A 22676-nucleotide genomic window follows, 5' to 3' on the forward strand; every position below is an offset into this window, starting at 1 on the left:
AGTTGTTTTTTAATTTGACCCGAGACTTGCATTTATATTATTTTATACCACCCATTCCCCTTATTAGCTATACCTCTAACTACACAGAAATATTAAATTGAGCTAATTAAAATAGTTCCATTGGGCAAAAAAAAAGACACACACACACACACAAACTCAGACTTTCTGGTTAAAGTAAACTACAAGAGAGGTTCTCTTGTAGCTGGCCTGATCATGTGATAACTATGGTGTACCTCATAGCTAATTCTAGAATCAACACATTAGAGTTGTCTTAATTTTGCAGTAGGTGAGTCAGGAAAATGGACATAAGAGAACTAGAACTTAAGTAGGAGTAGATCCTTGCTGAATTTATATTTTTTCACTCCTTGATTCTATATGGCATTTCTATTATACTCTCATGCTGAGGTCTTCTGATGGGACTAGCATCTAGAACTGACTAAATTCTGATTCCAGACTCATCTGCTCTCAGTCCAGGAACAATTGGTGTAACACCACCTCTATGAGCCACTGTGAACCACTGAAAAAGTGAATGAACTGGCTTGTAGTTTCCAGATGCCATGGAGGTGGTCAAGTACTTAACTATTCTTTTTTAAAAAAAATTTATTATTTATTGAATCACCATGTGGAAAGTTTCAAAGCTTTCAGGTTTAAGTCCCAGTTATACAATGCTCGAATACCCATACCTTTACCAGTGCACATATTCTACCACCAAGAATCACAGTATATCTCCCCCAACCCCCCACCTCCTCAGCCCCCCACCCCGCCTGTGTAACTGATAAATTTCACTTTACTTTCACTTTACTTTGATTACATTCAATATTTCAACAAAAAAAATCACTATTATTATTTGGAGTTTCTCCCCCCTAAAGTCGGACCTGCTGAAAAGGAAGCATTTGATAATTTGTTTTCCATTGTTGAGAATGAAGAGATATGAGGTCAAACGGCCACACTAGCAGCCGCACAATTTTGGATTTCTGTATTTTAGTATTGCACTCATATGTGGAATATAAAGTAGCTGAGAGGTACAAGCTTGCAATGATGCAATTTCTGGCAGATATTTCTCTGGACTTAGTTACTTAATTAATCTTTACTGCTGGTGTAGCCTGGCTGATGCTTGAGCCAGTCTGTACAAGCCATTGATAGAGCTGTATGTGGTCCTTTGGGCAAGACTTACATGCTAGAGAAAGACGACAGCAAGATAAGCATTCCTTCTCCAACCCTACCCAATTAGGCAATCTGGTTGTGGGAAGAAGCTATTAAAAATTAATTGTGTAACAGCTAATTAGAGAGAGAGAACAGAAGGGAATGCCTTGCCACAGTGGCAGGGTGGGGTGGAGGGGAGATGGGATTGGGGAGGGTGGGAGGGACGCTGGGTTTATGGGTGGTGGAGAATGGGCACTGGTGAAGGGATGGGTTCCCGAACTTTGTATGAGGGAAGTATAAGCACAAAAGTGTATAAATCTGTAACTGTACCCTCACGGTGATTCTCTAATTAAAAATAAATAAATTAAAAAAAAATTAATTGTGTAGAGAAACTAACACTTTTGTTTCGTTTTTCCTGTGAACACATCAATAACTGCATTAGAATATAAGATTCTCAGTTTATCCACTGAGAATTTTTATTCATTAGATTGGAAATATTTAGTCTACTTGTCATTTTTATTGAAACATGAGTGTTGGTGTCAGAGTGCACTTGTCTCTGGAGACAAATGTCACAATGGCCATCAACAGACCATTAACAACAAGAAATGCTTCCCCTATAAAAACAGCCTTGATCTGGGGAGACAGCCAGGTATGTGCAAGGCCCTGGGAGTTCAATCCCCAGCATCACCCACCTCACCACTCCCGTTAGTTGCCCTCCTACCCCCGGCCCCAGTCCCACCACACCTAGCCCTGGTGTCCCCCAGCAGTTTCAGGCATCTAATCATAAATCTGAATTTTTGGCAACACACATTTCAATATACTCTAGTCAGGGACAGAAGAAACAGACTGTGTTGAGACCAAAGCTTCTCCTTTTTATATTTTTTTAACTTAACTTTTATTGATTTTTTTTTGCTCACACCTGGCTTTGCTCAGAGCTTACTCCTGGTCCTGTGTTCAGGGATCACTCCTTGTGGGGATCGGGGGACCATATAAGATTTTGGGTATCGAACCCAGGTTGGCTCCCTGCAAGGCAAGCGCTCTATCCGCTGTGCTCTCTCTGCCTTTTAATTTTGTTTTTAAGGTAAAGGTAGGGAGATTTATTGAGATAACACACACCCAGGTATGTAGGTGTAGGCACTCTGAAGGGAGAGCTTCTCTTTCATCTTTATTTTCTCCCCCTAACAATTATTCTAATATTATTATTGCAAATTTCTATCACTCTTCTGGAAGGCTCTTGTAAATGAAAAAAAAAACTTGGTGTTTTAGTTTTGTTACTTTCACAAAGTTATTCTTGGTACCTGTAAAAATGCAGATGATCTGATTACAACGGGGATGCTTCTAGGGAATCTGTATATAATTTACTGGTAACTCAGTATGTATATTTAAATATTTGGAGATAATGAAGTTCTCTGCAAGAACATTTCAGCAAACCTATGCTAATAGAATGGCCGGAAATTCCGAAGCTGTGAAGACGGAAATTCAACTTGCCCTGGTATAACTTATTCCAATGGATTAGATTTATAAAGGTTTAATTAGCTTTCAAAATTGTCTGAGAATAGAGTTCACGCAGTAAGTCATCAAATAATTACATTCAAAATTGGGGAAAATGAGAAGAAAAGAAAGGATGAATTCTTTCTGCTAGCAAGCTGGTGTCCAAGCAGAGTCGGAAATAAAAGTGTTCATTGGTAAACACAGGGAACATTAAAGAATAGTGAATCACACAGAAAGACACATTATGAAGACAAAGGAACCAATCAGGACATGTAAGCATCTCATTTGGGGGATTTGAGAATGAGAAAGATTCACACAGAAGAGGTCACTTGAATATGCCAGAAGGACATTCATGAGAAAAACTTCCTTATATGTTGAGGGACCAGAAACACTTATTGGGATGGGGCTGGAATGCACAGCACCTATATGTGACAAAATATACCATAAATCTCTGGAGTAAGTGCCTGTAGCTTAGGACCCATGTAAAAGGCACAGAACCAATGTGTGACAAATACACAGAACATATATTTGAAGAAAGGTATCATAACCCACTAAGGCAAGTATCTACGGCACTCTGGGAGGAATTCTAAGTTTGCCAACACAATTCTTTTTTTTTTTTTTGCTTTTTGGGTCACACCTGGCAATGCACAGGGGTTACTCCTGGCTCTGCATTCAGGAATCACCCCTGGCGGTGCTCAGGGGACCATATGGGATGCTGGGAATCGAACCTGGGTCGGCCACGTGCAAGACAAATGCCCTACCCACTGTGCTATCACTCCAGCCCCTGCCAACACAATTCTTAGAGAATTGAAAATGAATGCTAATGAAATTTTCACATAATATTAGATTTGCAACTATTGTAAACCTAAGCAGATGCATATATGGAAATGATGGAACTGCCTAAAAATTATATCATTTTTTTTAAAGAAAACCTCTGCCCAGATGTTAGGCTGTTCATGGTCACTGAAGATAGGAGACATACAAAAAGATTGAATTTAAGCTGATTTCAGAAAATATTTAAATAAGATGATGAGACAGAAGAGCTGGCCTTGAGAAAATGTTTCCATGGGAACATCTATTTTTTTCCTCTCCTGTGATATTTTAATTTAGAATACATATCCATCAGGGTTGGAAACCCTCAGTACACAAAGCCAGAAAGCAGGATCATTGGTCTTTTTCACATCTCTCTTTCCAGGGTGAACTGGGGGTACATCTCCTCTGCCAGCCAACTATAGCTCAACATGTTTTCTGCTGTCTAAAATGCAACCCAAGACTTTCATCAAAATTTGGTTACAGGAGAAGGTGAAATTCACGGCTTAGACTCTGCCTCCTCAAGCATCAGGAACCATCCTCATCATTCTTGCTGTCTCAAAAATATCACGGTCCGTGACTTACTCTGGCTTGAAATAACAAAAACACTTAAGGAGAAATTCTATGAGTAGTATATATGCTCTTAATTATTCACACAGAACTTTGTCATGACTTAGAAATAGCTATGAGGTCATTACGATATGGCTCTGAGAGTGTTTTGCATTAACATTCCCTTAAACAGCTATGTGAGGGATCAGAGACTTTAGTTTTTCGTCTCATAGATGAGAAGAGATGCACTTGATACAATTTAACCCAATGCACTGGGTCAATTAGTTTGTTGTCTTAAGAACTGCCTTCCCGGTTAAAATCAACCTTACTAGAGACTAAAGATTCAGTCCAGGACCTTTGAAGGAAAAAGCCACTGCAGGTGTTGCATTTCGAATGGATTAATGGCTTAGTGGCTTTGTGTATGTGGGAAGCACGGAGCAGGTGTGCCTTCTACTTGATTACAACACAATGTGTTTGCAGGAGTTCCTGGTGCAGAAAGCCATTGTTTGGCATCAAAGTTGTTGCCAAATATACTCTCTGCTGCTAAAAATATAGTAAAGGACCTGGTGCACAAAAGATCTTAGTGAAATTTCTATCAGGGTCTAGAAATGATCCCAAATAAGGCTCAGCAAGCCAACCAATTTAATTAGATGATCATATACTTCACTCAGAAATTCCCTAGACGTTTGCTTCTCCATGTGCGGTGCCGGCATCATTATTAGCTGCTGACTTGCTAAACACGCACATTTTGGGGTCCTTCTTCAGACCTTCTGCATCAAAAATTCTGCAGGGAGGGCCCGGCAATCTGTTTTGATTGCCTTCCAGGTATCTCTGTCTGTAAAAATGCATGAAAATCATAGTCTTAGAAGCACCATACTAGCTCTGCTCTTTCACCTGTTGGCAGAATTCAGACAGCACATGTAACTGGGTAGTGTGAGGATATTTTAAGCACATCAATTATTTTTCCTTTCTTCGAGGGCACCTGTCTGTGAGAATTTGTCCAATACTGGATCTCTAAAAATTCTCTTTAGATATTACTTCTGGACGCTTCCTTCCCCAACTACAATAATTTTTTTTTGTTTTGGAATCACACCCAACCATGCTTAAAACTTACTCCTGAAGCAGTATTCCAGCTAGGGGGCAATCCTCCTTGCCCTTGTATCTACTGTCCCTGCGTGTGGAATAGAGAAGAGATCACTAAGAAAACGATGGCTGGAGGAACCAGTTGCGATGGGAGATGCATGCCGAAACTAGATAATGGAACAAACATGATGACCTCTCAGTGTCTGTGTTGCAAGCCATAATGCCCAAAAGTAGAGAGAGATTATGGGGAATACTGTCTGCCACGGAGGCAGGGGGAGGGTGGGGATGGGGGGGTATACCCGGGATATCGGTGGTGGGGAATGTGCACTGGTGGAGCAGTGGTGTTTGATCAGTGTGAGACTGTAACCCAAACATGAAAGCTTGTAACTATCTCACGGTGATTCAATAAAATAAAATAAAATAAAATAAAAGCCAGTTATTTCTGGCTCTGTGCTCAGAAATAACTCCTGGCAGATTCAGGGAACAATTTAGATGCCAGGGATTGAACCGGGTTAGCCGTGTGCAAGGCAAGCATCTTACCCACTGTACTATTGCTCAGGCCTCCCAACTACAGTTCTTACTGCTCACTTCCTAAGCACACAGTATAGGCAGTGAAGGTTGTAGGTTCTATTTTGGGGGGAAGGAGAGGAGGATGTCCTTGGTTCACACCTGGAAATGCTTCAGGATTCCTCGTGGCTCTGCATTCAGAAATTACTCCTGGCAGTGTTCAGGGAACTACAGAGGATACTGGCGATAAAACCTGGTTGGTAGGGTGGTGGGCAAGGCAATTGGTCTAACCACTGTACTAGCTCTCTAGCCCCAGGCTTCATCTTGAACATCTGGGAAAAAACAACATCAAACAACATTCAGAGACTAAAACCAAGCTCCTGGAAGCGCTAGGCTGTGAAGCAGCCACGCAACATCCTATAGCCTAGTTCTCCTTCTCAGAGAAACTGGCAAGCTACTGAGAACTTCCTGCCCACACGGGAGAGGCTCACAAGCTCCCTGTGGCGTATTCATATGCCAAATACAGTAACAATGATGGGTTTCATTCTCCTTTCTCTGAAAGAGCCTCTAATGTGGCACCGTTGGGAAGGATAAGCAAAGAGAGGCTGCTAAAATTTCAGGGCTAGGATGAATGGAGACGTTACTGGGCCTGCTCAGGCAAATCGACAATCAATGAAATGATAGTGATAGTGATGATATACAAAGCTTATTACAGCACAGGCATAGTGAATATCCACTGCATGAATACTGAGGAAGAACAGTACTTGAAACTTAACAGCAAGAACTGCACAACTGCTGGATTTAATCATCTCTGTGCACGTGCCCGAACACACACACACACACACACACACACACACACACACACACACACACAGGCAAAGGGAAGCTAGATTAATCAAAAGAGAAGAGAAATTTCTTCTTTTGGGGGTTATGTGTGCTTTGTGTTTTGGGGGCCCCATCACCTGCTCAGGGTTTACTCCTGGCTCTATGCTCAGGGATCATTCTTGACAGGGGACCATCTGGAGTTCCATGGATCAAACCTGGGTTGGTTGTGTGCAAGGAAAATGTTTGCCCGACATGCTGTACTTTTGCTCAGGCCAGGGAGAAGAGGAATTTTAAGCTGTCATGTAATAACCTTTTTTCCCCCCTTTGTACAAATCAGATGAGCCAAAGAGTCTCCAAAGCTATTATTAAATTAAATGAAACATTTACTAGTCTTCACTTACTGGTGTATTAGTTTCCTTAGGCTGCCATAACCAATTACTATCTTTTGGATGGTGGCTTAATATAATAGAAATGTATGCTTTCACATATCTAGTGGTTAGAAGCCCAACATCTGAGTTTTGTGGGCCTGCACTTTCTCCAGAGGTTCCAGGAAAAGAACCCTCCTTGCTTCCTCCAGCTTCGACAGGCACCCCTGGCCCTATGTCCTCATCAGCATCGTGCTGTTCTCTGCTTTCAAGATCACAGTATGTCACCTCTTATCTTCTTTGTGTTTCTTTTGTAAGGACAGTTTTTGGATGTAGGGCTCACATAGATAATCTGAGATGATTCTTCTCATCTCAAGCCCTTACCTTAGTTATAAGAGCAAAGACCCTTTTCTGGTTAAAGTTACATTAACAGGTTTGGAGAGAGACTAGATATGGACATACCTTTTTGGGCACCAGCATAGCAAGACATAAAACAGGCAAGTTTAACACTTCTTTTGAAAATTAATTTTTTTTAACCAAATAAGGGCTAATGTTTGAGTTTGTTAAAGGGATTCTCTTGTCCTATTATAAATACATTCATTCCTTTGGAAATCTAGCTTTGTCACTGTATGTTCACATTAGAACAATTAGAAGAGATGCATTTTCAATGACAATTAAAAACATTTAATCATATGTATGCACGTGCCCGCACACACACATGCATACAGACACACAAAAGTGAACAAAAGAAAGCTAGAGTAATCAAAAGAGAAGAGAAATTTTTTACTCTTTTGGGGGTGTGTGTTTGGTTTTCTTTTGGGGGGCCACATCTGCTCAGGGCCTACTCCTGGCTCTGTGCTCAGGGATCACTATTGGCAGGCTCAGGGGACCCTACCACTCCTGACATGCCAAGTCAGGAGAAGTCCTGAGCACTGTCAAATGTGGCCCTAAAACTATACCCACACACACAAAATATTAGAAGCAATACAGAAAAATATAGATGTGGAAAGTGTAATAGTAGGAGATTAGGTGCAGTAGGTAGAAAGTAGTTCATTCTTAGCTTTTCCACTTATATTTCAATTCCTCTTATTAACATGTTCAACAGCAACAAAAACTGAGCAGGTGCATATTTGCTGAAAGTTATGGCTGAAAGTTACGACTCAGAGCTGGACTGCATGGATTGAAGCCTACGTAAAGAGTTTTGTGTGGGTCAGAGTGCTAGTACTGCAGGTAGAATGTTTGCCTTGTACGTGACCAAACTGGGTTCCACTCCCAGTATCCCATATGGTTTCCCTGCACTGACAGGAGTAATTCCTGAGTATTTCTGGGGTGGTGTTCCAAAAACAAACAAAAAGGAGTTTTGTGCTTTTGGCAAGTCACATCTTGAATAGGATTGAATAGGATCGGCAGAACACTAGATGAAGGACAACTATAATGTAGAGTCCTTACTTATCCATTTTTGCATTCTATTTTCATGCCTCTATTATGTATATAGAGGCATCTATGCCTGAGCCTCAGTTTCTTCTATCTATAAAAATGTAGTAATCACTTGAAGAATGTGGGGTTGCAAGGAGAATAGTATAAATGAATAAAGCACTCAAATCTGCATCCTTGAGGACAGGTATTATTTGGTAAGTAAATAGGAAAACGTATTAGGTTCAGTGTTACTTCTTGGAATGAAGAGGTAAGTGGAAGACTACACTCATGTAAATAGGATGCAAAAACTAAACGAACACAATTGTAGGGTGCAGCAAAGGAAATAAAACTTGGAGTCACAGTTAAAGGGTGTGTACATTGGGAGACTCTATTTGTGATGACAGACTTGCTCTCTAACGAGCAACTTAACCTGGGAACTAAAGCATAAAAAAGAAGCCACAAAAAAAATGAAAGAGTGTGTGGAGAAGCATTATGGACAGAAATATTTGCTTTTTAAAAAGACAGGTGTTTTATTGTTTACAAAGGCAAGTTAAAGAAAGGTGAGGCACTTTTTTTGTTGTTGTCAGTTGCATGTTTAACAGAACCAAGACCCTAGCTTTTAAATCCATGGTCACCACTCAATATGGGGACATTTAACTAAGTGTGGAGGGTGCAAATTGAAAAAAAAAAAAGAACTGGAGAGATAGTACAGTGGGTAAGGCACTTGCCTTGCATGTGGTTAACCTTAGTATTATCCCTAGCACCACATATGGCATCCTGAGCACTGGCAGGATTGAGCCCTGAAAACACCACATTCTCAGGATGTGGTCCAAAACCAATCTAACAAAAAAAATGAAGTGAAAAAAATACACGAAATGCTCCTGAGACACATGAAAAACATTGCATGTAGAAGGAAATACTTGGATATGTACAACAAGATGATCCTCAAATAATCCTAAAGGGGATTTTTTTTTAAAATGAATCACCATGAGATACAGTTACAGACTTACAAACTTTCATGATTACATTTCAGTGATACAATGATCAAGTACCCATCCCTCCACCAGTGCCCATTCTCCACCACCAATGTTTCAGTATCCTTCCTACCATCCTATCCCTTCCTACCTCCTGCCTCTGTGGCACGCACATTCCCTCTTACTCTCTTCCTTGGGGTGTTATGGTTTGCAATACAGATACTAAACAGCCACCATATTTGGTCCATAGTCTACTTTCAGCATGCATCTCCCATCCTGAGTGAGCCCTCCAACCGTCATCTACTTAGTGGTCCCTTCTCTATACCAGCTACCCTCTCCTAAAGGGGATTCTTCTCATGCAAAACAAGTAGCCTGTTAGCAGCATTTCCTTGAGTAGAAATCACAATAGTTGGTAAATTTCAATTCACCTTCGATTTACTGAACACTTCTTACATGGGTGCAGTGTGTGAACTGTAAGAGGAACTACAGGGACCCTCTTTTTTCGCTTACACAGTCAAAACAGGACACAAGATCTTAGAGCAGACATATGGGGTCATACAAAGATATGTACACTACGGGACTTTTCCTTCAAATTCACTTTCTTATCGCTCCTTTGCCAGTTAACAGGTAAGTCAATCTCAATTGTTCCCAAATCTGAAAGACCTTAGGCAAGTTACTACATCTTTCTGCAAATCAGCATCCTTAGGCAGTAAAGTGAAAATGATAATAATACATAGGTGATAAAATTGTGCTGTGATGAGAATTCATATATGTATCTTGAATAGAGTTCAGCACATCATAAGATCCCCACAGTGGAAACACATTATAGTTATTATTACCAGGAAACGTCTTACTTCCATGCAAAGTAAAAAATAAAAAGTAGGTACTAGGGGAGGAATAATCCTCACCTGCCCTTGGAGCAGTTCTGCACTAATTAGTATCGGATTTGGGGCCAGTTGGATTTCCCCTGTAAATGTCCCCTATAAACTTCAGTTCTCTCTCGGGTAAATTGAGGATGATGGAGGGAATGAGTTGTTTTCCAGCTGCCATTCCGTGTTTCTAAATTCCTCAGTGCTTCTGAGGCTCTAGGACTTCACTGAGGACCCAGCTTTTTCTCTGCCTTGCAGGAAAAGAGCCATAAAAAGGCTTTCCTCCATTGGTGAAACTCAAGCTCAAACAGCTTACTTTAAATAGTTATTCAAAGGGCATAGAAAGCAGATGGTTGAGTGTGAGTTCCAAGTCGGTGGCTTGGGAAAGAACCCTAGAAAAATGATGGTAAAATCTGGAGATGTGGATTTTTTCTGTCAGATTTAGGACACAGGAAGAAGCTGGAGACACAGTGAGGCTGTTGAGGGCTATTCAAAAGGCAACACCTGAGGTTCCTGGAGGAGCCTTAGTCCATTTGCACTTTTGTTTGATTTTCTCCATTCCTGTAATTTTCTGCCACCCCTTTCATGCTCCTTTACTCACTCCTACTTCCCTGGTAGACCAGTTGACGGACGGCACCTAGCTACAGTCCAGCTCAGGGTTCTTTTATTTAGCAACTTACCTGCTGCCTTCATTTACTATCTTACCCTTGGCGTTCTCAGCTAGTAACTAGAATTCTAGTTTTAGAAAAATGAACACACTCAACCAGCTGAAAACTAGAATTTTCCTCTTCTCTGAGCATAGGAATACTATGCAAATTAATAGCAACAAGCAGATGTTTCAAATTATTCATTGTTTTCTCATGGCCCTCAGGAACAGATATGTCTAAGGATGTCTAGTGCTGTTATCATGCCTGGAAAGGATTAGGGGGAGGGATTTTCTGAAGCAGAGCTGACCAGACACAAAGCTGTCTGGGGCCTGGAGGGTGAGGTGAAAGCTGGCTGTGTCTTGGAGCAGCAAATCTTTCTCTATGGGGGTTGGCAAGGCAGGAAGGAGCAGGGCCATTCATTCTCTCTCCTCTCCTGCTCTCATCACTGAAGGCCTCTATATGCCCTGCAGCTCTAGCGGGTGGCTCTGTACTTGGACCAGCCAGGTCTTCCTGGCATCCAATTTTAATTTTTTTCCCATTCATTTGATTCATGGCTTCCTTACCTGGGGAATTTGCCGATGAAAAGAAGAAACCTGACAGATTTATGGATGTCTTAGTAAGCATGCACAATGCAAAGTTGGGTCTGAAGCCAGAGTAAATGATGAAACCTGGAAAGCAAAGGCCCTGTGACAGTGAAGGCAGCGTCTGTCCAAGTGGCAGATGACATCAATTGGGACCTTCTCAGGAATGCACGATTGATCATGAGACTCACCCCAGACCTGCTGAAGGTAAACTCTGACGGTAGCGCTTAGCTGCCAGTTCTGTCCCAGCCAGCCCTCCTGCTCAAGTTTGAACACACTCAAGTTTGAAGACGCCTGTTTTAAGGAAGACCAGAATCACTTGTTCTGTCTAGGCACTTGCTTCCTTGACCTAAAAAGATCCGCCTTATCTCCACATCCACTTTGTCAGGCCCAGGGAGTTGCTGTTTCACCCCTCCTCAGGGCCCCCACCACAAATCCTGAATAGGCATTAGGGAAGCCAGTGCATAAAAACTAATTCCCTGTCATCCTTAGCAGCAGTGGTCATCTGAGGACACCAGGCAGGTCTTAATCATCTCTCATTTCCTAATGTCTGACAAGTGGTCTGTTAATAGAGGAAGTGGATGGAGGCACACGAGGAGAGAAAGAGATTTTATATGTGTGTATCTCGCAGGCAGTATCTAGGAGGTTCTGGGACCACCCTGGCAATTCTCCATTTATGGATCAACGTGAGGGTCTGCATATGCGGTGCCTCTCTGGTTCTGTGGCATGGGTAACCCAGGGTATCTCAGTGGTACATGGGTGCATGGGGCCTCTAGCCATACTCAGTGGTGCTGGGCAGTTTCCAGGGCTGCACTGGGCAAGGAAGGCTCAGGGGCCTTGTAGCTTAATCCCTATAATTAAAAAATACTGAGGAAATAGTCATCACATTAAAATTTCAATGGTAAAGAATTAAGATTTTTCTCTTCTGGGAAGTATAGCATAATAGGTTGACCTGTGCGTTTGAAATCTTTTGAGAAACTGTGTGGCTTAAGGCAATTCAATTAGTCCCTTCTAGACTCAAGACATCTTCTATTTTTTTTTTTTTTGAGTCAACATCTTCTATTAAGTAGAGAGATTCCAGCTTTCGGTAGCGTGTTTTTCAAAGTTGAAATAATATACTGCAGTATCTAGCACATGGCAAACTATATTATTATTCACTGGGCAGAATTTACTTATGATGTAGCTAAAAGAAATTGATTTTATTCTTTGGTAAAAAAAAAAAAACTAGTTCTGGGACTCCCCAATGGTTCTTCAACTTCTTAGAAGGATTTTAAAGAAAAAATACTTTTATGTTTCAAAATAAAAATTTTCCAATTAGGTTCTCAAGGAATCATTATAATAGACTCTGTAAATGGAATAAATTCCCTAGGAGTGACTTTTGTAGATTAACATATCAGATAAAACCAATGAATCTACGAGAAAGGGGGAGAGGAGTAACTTTTAATCTTTATTTTCTTCCTTTAAGGTTGTAATTTTCCAGACCTTTTGAACTTGTTCTCTCTGTTCAAGATATTTATTATGATCCCCGAAGGTAGAAACAAAATTACAAGTTGTTAAAAAATCACACCTAGTGTGAATGAACCTTGATTTGTGGAACCTCTTGATGCTGCTGCAAGGTGAGGGTCCCCAAGAACATTCTAGGGAGTTGACTGTTGGCACAACCCAATTGAAAAATAGACACGCTGCATATTCCAAATGTAAAAATGTATAGGAGCCACAACAAAATCCTGTCTTGCTGGTTCTGTTTAACCCCATTATGGCACACAAGAACAGTTAGGGCAAAGGAAAGAGAAAAGCTCAGTGGCATTCTCTCTTCCAGAAACATCTGTTTGGATCTCAAGGAAAGTCAGCGGGGCAGCCTCACGTATAGCAGAGGAATGCATTCAGGTTATGATGTTGCTTTCTGCTCCCCATTTTTCTAGATGCATGGAGAGTGTGAGCCTACAGAGAAGACTGGGGTATAGCTGACGACAGAGTCCTGCTCAGGGTCCTGTTAGCTTTCCAGATCCCACAGTTAGTGCCCCCTGATATGCCTAGTCCTTTCCTGAATCTTATGTTCCCCGACATACCTTGCTCTCATACCACCAATTCTAGTTTTTACTTATACTACCTCTTCTGCTTTCTGAAGCCGATACTCGCAGGTACAATAAATAGTATTGTGTCAATAATAAAAATTTATCCATATTTTAATATATAGAAATCAGATCAATAATATGGTGCTCTTGTTTTTTTTTTCTTTTTTGGGTCATGCCTGGCGATGCACAGGGTTTTCTCCTGGCTCTGCACTCAGGAATTACTCCTGGCAGTGCTCAGGGGACCATAGGGGATGCTGGGAATTGAACCTGGGTCGGCGGTGTGCAAGGCAACAGCCCTACCCGCTGTGCTATCACTCCAGCCCTATGGTGCTCCTTTTCTCTGTGCATAATAGTCAGGTTATGCTAGAGAGACTCCTTAAAATGATTGTTATTTAAGTAATTTATAACTACTGGGCTAATAAAAACTTGTAGCATCCAAAGGAGAGTTGAAATTGTGAATGAAGACTTGTTGCATCCTCTCTTTTTTGTTTTCTATTTTGTTTGATAGTCACAAGCAGTGGTGCTTCAGTGGCCATGCAATGCCTGGGATCAAACTCAGGGTTCCTGTGTTCAAAGTATACAGTTCGGCCCACTGAGCTTTTCCCTAGATCTGTATTGCGTTTTGGGTCAGAATGATAAATCTGAAGTGTTATTCTGCATGTCATCAGTAGGAGTAGTATGAAAAATCAGGTGTTCAATGCCACCATTTCTATAATTTAAGGATTCATATGTAGTCAAGTATTGGGGTTCTATTTACTCCTCCCACAACATTCTATAAAAACCTCCAAGAAGATTGTGTGGGAGGGAGGTTGGGGTGGTTCTCCAAGGAGAGAGGGAGCAGTGACATGTGTTTCCCCTCCCCCCCATAAGGACTAGGTTTGAGTTCTGGCACTTCCCTCAAAATTCCTGTGCTTCATTTCAATTGAAATTATTCCATTTGAAAAGCAACAACAACCAAAAAACAACAACCAACAGGGGCGAGGCCGGGGAGATAGCTCAAAGGGTTGTTGTGCATGCTTTACGTATACAGGACTCTGCGTTCCATCTCTGGCCTCACAGGGTCCCCTGAGTACCAGTGGGTGTGGCCCTGGAGGCCTCCAGCACTGTCTGACTAAGCAGTATGAATTGTTGGGTTCAACACTCTGTACCTGTCCTGCCATTGGAAATGCCTCTGAGCTTCTGAGCACTGCTGAAGAGCACCCCTCCCATTCTCACTGTGCGCCCCTCAGAACCCCAGGAGAATCATAACTGTTATATAGAAAAAATGTCAATAATCAGTTATTTTTAATCAGTTATTACTCATTTCCCCAACAGCTGAATAAAAACTGGTAAGAAGGCAATGTTTTGATGAAGATCACTGTATCACTGTCACTGTCATCCCGTTGCTCATCGATTTGCTCAAGCGGGCACCAGTAACGCCAGTAACGTCTCCACTTGTTGTTACTGCTTTTGGCATAGCGAATACGCCATGGGTAGCTTGCCAGGCTCTGCCATGTGGGTGAGATACTCTAGATAGCTTGCCGGGATCTCCGGGAGGGGCGGAGGTCTGCCGTGTGCAAGGCAAATGCCCTACCACTGTGCTATCAAAGACTGAACATAAAACAGTATGGCTCTGTGAAACTGTCTTTTTTTTTGTTTTGTTTTTGGTAGGGGCACACCCAAGTGGTGCTCAGGGCTTACTCCTTGTTCTGCACTTAGGGATTACTCCTGGCAAGGCTCAGGGAGATTGTATGGGGTGCCAGGGACCAAACTCAGTTTGGTGCATGTAACTGCCTTACCCACTGTTCTATTTCTCCGGCACCTGTGAAACTGTCTTAAAATATAGTCCCTTACATCATTATTGTCAATAAAGTCCACAACTCAGTCAAGTTACAATGATAGGATCGTCTTGATCAAAGGCTGAATGTGATTAAATCTGGCACACCTCATCGGTACTATAAGAACTCTGAGCTAAGAAAGGGTTTTATGTTCATAAGTGGTTCAGAATCAAATGAAAAGAATAACATTTTGTAATGCATGGAAAAATATGGAATTCAATCTCCAGTGTTTATAAAGTTTATGGGTGAACATGACAAGGACCATTTGCTTATGCATTGCTTATGGTTGCTTTTGCATTACAGTGGAGTCAAATAGTTATAACCGAGATTGCATGATGGAAAAAATAATTTACTCTCTGGCTCATTACAGAAAAAATATGGTCCTTGGTTATAAGAAACTCATTCAGTCTGTTTTGTAACAATAGGGTCTGTCTAATTATTGTTTACCCATCATGTGACATAGTCTTTGCACACAGTTGTCATTCAAATATAATTTTCAAATGTTTGGACCATCAACAACTACCTCTCGGGCAATTTCCTAGTCAGATTAACAAAGAAATATTGACCTTGCATTTAGGTTTAAATTTAACTAGGGTTCATTAACATCCTTGTGTGTTACAAATGAGGAACATAAATTCATATATATTCATATGCCTGTATATACACATATGTTTATATTCAGAAAACAGTAAAATTCAAATTGACTGAAGTTCATTCAGTGCTTAGGGCACAATCCTTGCATACATCCAACTGAATTGATTACCTATATCATGTGGTGTCCTGAGAATCACCCGGTGTGGACCTGGAGGTCTTCAAAGCACCACTGGGGAGACTCAGGTCATCCTGGTACTGTAGGGCCCAAGTAGCCATCAGAGCCCCAAGCCCATGCATTGAATTGTTGGAGCCATTGGTAAAGAGTTGCTAGTGGGGATGCTGAGCTTCTTAAGTACCTCTGGCAAGACACCGCCCCCACCCCCACCCACAAATTTGATTTGTGTGTCTAAAACCATTTACATAGATAGAAGCTGGTATCATTAAGTCAATATGGATATAATATGGATTACTATTATATATTACAATAAATATATTATAATATATAATATCTCAGTGTCTAACATGGATATTATACCTACCTCTTTGGGTTCCTGTGGTAATAACATAAAAGGATGTGTGTGATACCCTATTCAGATATTGGGCACACTTCATGCATTAGATAAATAAATGAGAGCCATTTTATAGTGAAAACTGAGTGACTATCAGGTATAGAGTTTGAGGTATAAGCAGAAGGAAGGGGCACTAGCTGACTTATAATGGGCTAATTTCTGTATCTGGGAGAAAAGACTGAGATCAGAAAGTTTTTACCATGTTTAGGATAAAATAAAGGGAGGGACCAGTTCCAGAAAGAGTTGGGGGAATGTAAGAAAGAGAGATAAAGAAATAGAAAATTGTGGTATGAGTCTTAACTCATATAAAAATAAAGACACACTCTAAACATTTTTTTAAAAGGAAGTAATATGTACAAGGCACTTTAAAAGAAAAAATTCATAGTGTCATGTTATCAGTATTCAATGTTCTAGGTTTGAAGATCTGGAAGTGTCGAGCATGTACCTGGTGGTCAAATGATGGTTTTTTAAAAGCTGTTTGGGGGAATATTATAAAGAATTAGACTTTCATTTCCTATCATTTCAAAAGTATTTTCTAGAAACAACAATCACTTCGTTCTAGATTCTGATTTCAATTTAGGAAGAAAAATAACATAAACCAGAGAATTATTTGGCAGAACTTTCAAGCTGAACAAGAAAAACTTTGATGAAAACAGTTTTGTGCAGGTGGCTTTATGCTCTGAGGGACTCAGAGCCTGCTGATTTTTGAGGTCTGTTCATGACATCGATCACAGCATGTATATGACTTGAAAAAACATACCCACGATACTAAAAATACCCCACAGTCTAGCCTGACTGCAGACTGTCAGAATGTTATATTCTGAGTTTTATATTTCCTGCTGGTATTTGGACATTTTTACAAGTGTGTTTACCATTTTTTCTTTATAAAAGTAGATTGTTCATGAGCTCAGGAAAGGATGTATAGTGTAGCCTGCAATTTCTTATTTGGGGAAGTCATTTTTCCCCAGTTGATCACTTGTAAAATTGATTTTGGATTTGGGTCCCTATTATATGTTAAGAATGAGTTTCTGTGTTCTTTAGGAGGTTTATCTTTCCTGGCTTGCCACTGCACTGGCATCTCTTGGGTATAACCAATGCTGTGATTCAACACACTGTCTGAACCAATGTCTTCACCAACAAGCTTGTTCCTCACCTTAAAAACATGAAAACTAGTAACATGACATGGTTCAGATCTGACTCAGAAAATATCTATTTTGATTATATTGTGTTGCCAACATTATACTATTGCTTCAATACCCCCCCAATCTTTTTTTGACCTAGCAAGTTTAATGAGTAGCTGTAGAGTAGGGTACTGGCAACTATATAATAAAGAAAAAAAAATCACTAAAAATATTAAGGGCTAGAGTTAGGATGAGGTATGGCTTCCTTACCAGATTTCCCAAAACAATGAAGAACTCATTGCTTTTTGCTACTCTTTGTTTCTATTTTCAGAATTTCGTCAACACAATGGTTCAAATTAATTAGCAAGAAGGAGAGAGACTGCATATTAACATGGGTATATTTATAACTTTTTTCATTTTTTTGGATCCAGTTAAATTTTTCAGTGCACTGCTCATATTTGGCAATATCTGAGAATGGGTTTCTTTTGCTTATGAAAAAAGATAATCTTTTCTAGGTTAATGCACTTATAAAAGTCATTAAAACTTTGAAAATTTTTAGGTAGGTGACACAAGAGAACAGGGACATATTAGCAAGATTAAACCAAGATAGAGCAGAGAGAATAAACTAAACACTCATCATATATTCTGACTCAGGTCTATTACAGAATGTATTTTCACACATACCCGCACTTATAACACAGAAAATACTATAACTCCACAGGCGAATATGTTGTATATTCCAATCATTCATCAATTTTTCAACTCAAGACATCCTCAATACAAAATCATGTGCTTCAATAAATATCATTATAATACTAACTTCCATTGTTTTGATCATAGTCTCTTACTAGTAAAATTGGAGTGATTGGACAATCATAACTTTTGCAAAACCCAAAAGAAACACATCTCAGAATGGGATGTAGGTCCCTGAGGCTGAAAGGGCAGCAGATTTAATTTTGTATCTGGGAAATGCAATGATAAGTAAAGTGCATAATGACCTCTAGCTGCTTATCATGTTTTGTTTTTTTTAAATCCAGCCCACTTGAAGTGAAGCTAGCTTTTAGGTATGCTTCAGGCAAAAACTCTAATGAATGATGTTTGAGTCAAGAAAAGGATAAACAACTCACACCTGTGATCACTCACCTATTTAATGCACCAGTGAGTGTATGAAAAGCAGATTCTCCTTAGAGCAGTTCTGCTCCTTGCAGATTGAATATGAAGGAACTAAGTGGATACCTTACTTGACAGGCCCAGAAACATCACTCTAAGACTAAATCAAGCAGCACAGAATACTTTTCTTCAGAACTTCCCTGAACACCAGGGGAAATTTTGGAGAAAAATATCTAAAGTGCAAACGACAAAACTCTGAAACTGCTCACCTTTGAGACTGAGCCATCTCGTCAGCTGATCCATTTTATGTTTGAATCGCTGGTCTGTCTAGTGCTCCCAGGAAGGGATGGTATCATATGTCTGGCACACTGCTGACATTCAACAAACAGTATTAATCCTTTTCATATGACTTCATTGAAGGCTTGCACAGGAAACTAATAGACAAGGCTTCATCTGTGACACACCTAGGAAATGAATGGCCCCTAGACTCCTCCTTGTCTCTAGGTCCCGGGGTATAAACAGGTAACTGCAGAGTGATGTGACTTCTAGGTCCATTTCCTCCTGTCAGCAACGCATACAGATGCCTATTCTTTCTTTCTATATAAATAAACTCCTTGTGTGCACAGACTGTGCCCTCACACATTTGGCCCTTCCCAGGAGTACCGCAGAGAATGTGCCTGAATGTGACTCAATTTCCAAATTCATGAACAAGAACCCCAGATGAGCCCGCAGACTTAAAAGCATATGGCAGTACAAACTGGAAACCTCCAATAACCTGTCTGAACAGAAGACGAATCTCCTAAGACCCCCAATCAACGAGCTAAAAGTGACACCAAGCGCTTGTTCCTGTCACAGTTCATATCCCACACACCTCTCCGGCTGTCAGAAACCTCTGGCACTCTAATAATTAGATAGTAAATGTAGCATCAATTACCAAACACCCCTGTAGAACGAGGCATAACAGAACATTTAAACCTAATCCTCCCCTATAGGAATTCACAATTTGAGCAAATGAAGCCATATGCCCGTGAAGACATAATATCAATTAAGAGGAAACACATACTGTTAAGAGATACAAATGTTGTGCTCTAGGGGCTAGGGGGAGAAAGGAATCTTTGCGGATGGAGGTAGGTTCAGGTTGTGCTCATTCTGGATTTTGAGGTCGGTAACTATAGGTGAACCAGCTCTGGGGACGCTGTGTGTGGTAGATCCTGCACGCCAGCATCAGGCCACCTTAAGGCCCACTTCCTTGAAGGAAACTCTAGGCCTGAGGTCAAGTGAATTCAATGCTCCATCTAATTGCCTGATTACCAGGTTCCAGGCTGATTCTTTGCAGATGCAGAGATTAGAGCCAGCAGCAGGGGAAGAATTGTTGGCTTGAATAAGAATGACCTTAACTTGCTTTCCAAGATTCATTCTCCACTCCTTCACTTCCTCTGAGTCTCAGCTTTTCGTTGGTGTCAAGCTGCCTCACACCTGGATGAAAATCTCTTAACAGTCCTGGTCCTTGATGGTGCCTGATGCTGATGTTCCAGGCGTACCTGACTTTCCGTTTCCTGCTGACTTAGAGAAAATTATTGGTAACTCACAGCTACTGCCCTGGGACCTTGCCAGGGATCCGCTCAAGCAGGGCTTTATAGAGTCCTCTGGAGACCAGCACCCACCCAGCCTTCCCTGCTGTTGGACTCCTCAGCTCAGAATTTGTGTCTAGGAAACCAGACCTAAGATTGAAATGGTGATTTCACAAGTGTATTTTGTGCAAGGCAGGCTATTATCGGTACCTTCCCAGTCTGGAAGCAGAGAGCCACAAGACTTGCCGTCGTAGCATCCGTGCTTTCCGAAGAGCCAACCCAGGCTCACTCCCTCCTATCATTAAAATCCATAAAGTTATAGACTTTAAAGCTTGGGCAGGGACTCCAGGCTCAGGAGTCTTTTTCCTGATTCAAAGCTGACTCTGGAGGAAACAATTAGATGTTCACTTATTCAGCTATGCAAGAAGGCAGGGACAGAGGAGGTCACTGTCACTGTCACTGTCATCCTGTTGCTCATCGATTTGCTCGAGCGGGCACCAGTAACGTCTCCATTGTGAGATTTGTTACTGTTTTTGGCATGTTGAATACGCCATGGGTAGCCTGACAGGTCTGCTGTGCGGGCGAGATACTCTCAGTAGCTTGCTGGGCTCTCCGAGAGGGGTGGAGGAATCAAACCCGGGTTGGCCGTGTGCAAGGTGAATGCCTTACCACTGTGCTATAGCTCTAGCCTGAGGATACTGCATACCTAAAGTGTTTGAGAATGAACTTGAGAGTACCTAGGACAGGGTTGTGCACTTGGCTCAAGGCTGCGTGTGAGGAAAACTAGCAGCTGACGATTCACAGTGAAATGGGTCTTGTTTGGCATGTTTCTTCTGAAATACCAAGATCAATTTCAGTTATCACCTAAGGTCCAGAGCAGACACTCAAGGGATGGGAAGGACAGAGATGGGAAGGAATGGAGCGAGCAAAAGAGGGAGAGAAATTCAAGGAGAACAGCTCCGGCTACACCACATGATTAGTACACATGGTATTTAGTGAATCCCAGTGGCAAGTTGTGCTTAGGTATCCTGATGCAGGATTATCATTTAAGGTCAAGGGACACCACCGCTCATAGCTACATCATTGAACTTCTCTGAAAACGCCATCGGTCTGAGTTTCATACTTCTTTACCATATGGCAAGCAGCAAAAGAAAACTAGAGAGCTGTCTGAAGTATGGGGGGCTTTCGCCTTGCCTCATTTTCTCCCTGCCTCACCCATTTGCACCTGTACTGGAAAGATAATCACGGGCTCCTCCAAAGTACAAGCAAAGATTTCCAGGAGCCATCTGGCATCTACTGCTTTGGACTTGGTTAGTTCTGTGGCCCGCCTAAGGCACCTTTAAAGGGGAGATAGAAGGTGAGACGAGCAGTGTGCTGTGTCTGGGCCCAGTAGGCACCGTTATAGACACAGAATGTGTTGCTTCTCCTGGGCTGTGGTCGTAGGTTCCTTCTTCATTAAGTCACATATGTGCATGCAACTTGCAGAGACATTTAGAAAATGCCCTATTCCTAGGAAACCAGGTTTATTTCTATTTGTTATTATCGGATTACATTTTCAAGTATATGTCATATGCCCACCGAGTTTGTTGTCGACAGCATGTTCGATTTTTAAAAACGATCTTCTCCGGAGACAGGCCAGGGAAAAGACATCATATTCAATTCATTTTATAACTTTATTGAGATTTGAGCAACTTCTTCCTCATCCCCCGCGTACTGTGCCTGCCTGGCCGAGACTTTGGGTTTGCTCTCCGGGCTAGGAAAAAAGCTCTGTGCAAACTGCAATGCTCCTGGGGCTGGGAGGATGGGGAAGTTGTGGGACACAGCCTAGGGACTTGGCAAAGGGCACAAGAGTCAGAATTCGTTTTCTCCTTCTCCTGACTACATTAGACTCCACTGTACAGATGAACCATCAGTTAGTCAATTGGTGACCATTTCTGATTTTCTGTGTCTTTTTTATTATTTAATGTTGCACTATACTTTTTAATTCTCTACAAAGGAAGTATGTAAAATGATATCTACATATTCCCAGACTTGTATTTGGTGAAATGAGAGATATATGGGACTGTGTGATAGTGTTCATTTTAGAAGATGATTAAGTTTAGACTCCCATTATTAACATGCGAGAATGCCAGAATCTTTTTACAAAACCTTTTATTTTGATTTGTGTTTGGGTACACCTAGCAATGCTTAGGGGTTACTCCTGGCTGTGCACTCAGGAATCACTCTTGGTAGTTTTCTGAGGACCATCCGGAATGCCAGGGATCAAACCTGGGTCAGCTGTGTACAAGGCAAGACCCTTATCTGCTGTACTATCTCTCCAGCCCCAGAATCTTTTTATTCTTGACAATACAATATGTCTCATGCTTGTTATTCTTCCTATATTCACAGGTAAAAAGACCTTGGATAGTATGATTTGCATACCATCTACACCTAGTGAACCTTAAAAAAATGAACCAATGAAATTTTCCATACTTTTATTTTCAGTATGATTGCAACAACTTCAAAACAAATTTCGTAATAACGGGGATAGTGACCTTCCAGGTCTTATTCCCTGATCTA

At 41.2% G+C, this 22676-nt stretch overlaps 1 protein-coding gene across 5 annotated transcripts in view; it reads right to left on the minus strand.

Annotated features, from left to right (window-relative positions):
* CHRM3 (cholinergic receptor muscarinic 3) overlaps positions 1-22676 on the minus strand; it is a 523603-nt gene that overhangs the window by 22423 nt on the left and 478504 nt on the right. The window contains exon 1 of one of the 5 annotated variants that reach the window (XM_004619364.2): positions 11452-11550. The exons of the other annotated variants lie outside the window; for them this stretch is intronic. The gene's annotated coding sequence lies outside the window, so the exon portion shown is untranslated. Of the gene's footprint in view, positions 1-11451; positions 11551-22676 lie in introns of those variants that run through there. 5 annotated transcript variants of the gene reach the window in all.

The sequence above is a fragment of the Sorex araneus genome, chromosome 9, assembly GCF_027595985.1.
Source record: "Sorex araneus isolate mSorAra2 chromosome 9, mSorAra2.pri, whole genome shotgun sequence".
Lineage (NCBI taxonomy): Eukaryota > Metazoa > Chordata > Mammalia > Eulipotyphla > Soricidae > Sorex > Sorex araneus.